The 2,264-nt window shown below is 25.1% G+C and overlaps 1 long non-coding RNA gene across 1 annotated transcript in view; it reads left to right on the forward strand.

The window, feature by feature from the left end:
* Positions 1-1,600: 1,600 nt before the first annotated feature.
* The window catches only part of LOC111613888, a 39,092-nt gene continuing 38,428 nt past the window's right edge, over positions 1,601-2,264 (forward strand). The window contains exon 1 of the long non-coding RNA XR_002754837.1: positions 1,601-1,721. This is a non-coding gene — a long non-coding RNA (uncharacterized LOC111613888). The remainder of the gene's footprint in view (positions 1,722-2,264) is intronic.

Raw genomic sequence — 2,264 nt, forward strand, 5'->3', positions numbered from 1 at the left:
TATTTATTTATTTATTTATTTATTTATATAGAAAATTGGTAATTAAGGAAAAGTTGGATGGCTGTGACAGAAGTCATAGATGATAAGACTAAGCACTCGTAACGTGATAAGCCAAGTACAAGCTAATGAGCTGAAGAGATAAAATTGCTTAAGAAAGATAGGTAGTTAGTGTGTGAAATGTGTCATTTGTTGATTTTATTGAAGAACTGTTAGGGATGTATTTTCACGCTAAAATTAATGATAATAATCCAGTCATAAAGACTGCCAAAGAAATAGTTATTATGGCAATTAAAGCTATGTCTGTTACTCATCCCAGTCACTATGATTGAGTGGTAGGTATATAATAAAATATAATAAATTCTGCTGCTTGAATATGTAGAAAATTATGCTTTAATATTGTTTTAGAACACTTTCGTGATGGAAATAATACGAAAAGAACTAATTAAGAGCACCGAATTGATGTTAAATTATGGAATTGAAAACGTATGTTTATCTAGGAATGATATAAATGGAAACAACTTTAATTTAAATATTGAATATATAATTAGTAAACAAGAGTGCTCCTTCAAATATCTAATGAAGTATTTTATTCTGTTGAATTTTGTTTCAATATAATATCAAATCATTCATTAATAAATTATTGTTCTACCTGCCTTACTTAGAGTTAAAATGATTTCAAAACTGTATAATATGGTGTTATATTTTATTTATAATTTTCCCTAAATTTCTATAAACTATTATTTATAATAAATTAAAAGGTTTAGAATTTTTAATTATTTATACAATTTAATTTTATGTATTATTTAAGTTCGATTCGATCTAATGAACAGAGAACGTTAAGGGATGCTTCACTGCATAGCTTATACTGTAATGTGGAGAAACGTGATTTACAGGAGAATTTCCTATTTCATAATTAGAATGAATTCAAGATATTTATACATTGACAACTAATAAATGTTAAATTATACTTGTTTCTAATATTACATTATTTAATAATTTAACATTTTAAATAAAATATACATTAAATTTAAAAAATTAATAATAACTTTTATATTTTTATAAATTAATTTTTACCCTTTTTTATTATCAATATAACGTGTAAAAATAAAATAAAAACTTAGTAATTTAGTAAAATAAAAATATACTTTAAAATCCAAGAGATGGAGCTAGCAGTTTACTAAATATATAAAATATTTTTTGAATTTATATCGATATAAAAAAATAACTTATAAAAGTTAAAATAGCTTTAAAAAATTAAAGAATTAAATACGTTCAATTGACCTTAATGGCAATTAAATTTTAAAAATAATTAAATTACAATTAATGACAAAATTGATTAGGATAATTTTAGTATATTTCAAAATCGTATAATTTTTCCCCTATTTAAAATATCATCACATGATTTTTACGTTATAATTTTAAGTATCTGAGTACTACATATGTTTCTACTTCTTATTAAACTGTCATAATTTGTGTAAGAATGATGTAAAGAGCAAAAAGAAAAATAAAAAAGTGGAAGAGAAGGAGATACTATTGATCAGTAGACTAGCATTGACGATAGGATGCAGAGGTCGCGAAGATCAGACATCCCCACGTGGCAGTGCAGCCACAGAGGCTGGTGTGATGTGATAATGTGCTGGTTGTGTGAACATCGTCTTCTAACAAAGACACTAATATTTACATAGAGGATGTGACTATAGGATAATCGTCGTTGCCAAATGGTAAGTACAAATATCATTCTTTACTTGTAGTATATTGTAAAATCCCTGGTATGCCTTCACAATCTAACAGAAAATGAAAAGACGAGCGTTAAATCTACTCATTGCTTTGTTGTTTAGCCAAAGCTTTGATTCTCCTAATATCGATAGCATTTGCTTGGAAGAAAGGATTTTATTTAAATAAATAAACTATTTAGATAAACCGAAATGATAATATTCACTCGGATAACAAAATTTATTCTAGGTATGCTAATTATTCTAATGCTTAATTGTCAGGAAAATTTTCAAAGTATTCTCCTAGATGACATCTTCACTGCATTAATTTATGTTATGAAGTGAAGTTTACTTGAAGGAAACGTTCCTTGAATGTAATGTTGGGGGGATTTCTGCCAGTATGGAGGAGGATAATTGTTTTAATGATAATTGTAGCCATAAAATTTAATTTACTTTTTAAAAATTATATATATTTATTTAATATTAATTGTGTAATTAGTTATATATGTATATAATAAATATTTAAAAATTATTTTTATATAAAAAAATGCA

The sequence above is a fragment of the Centruroides sculpturatus genome, unplaced genomic scaffold (assembly GCF_000671375.1).
Source record: "Centruroides sculpturatus isolate CEXI.00-Female unplaced genomic scaffold, Cexi_2.0 scaffold2065, whole genome shotgun sequence".
Taxonomy (NCBI): domain Eukaryota; kingdom Metazoa; phylum Arthropoda; class Arachnida; order Scorpiones; family Buthidae; genus Centruroides; species Centruroides sculpturatus.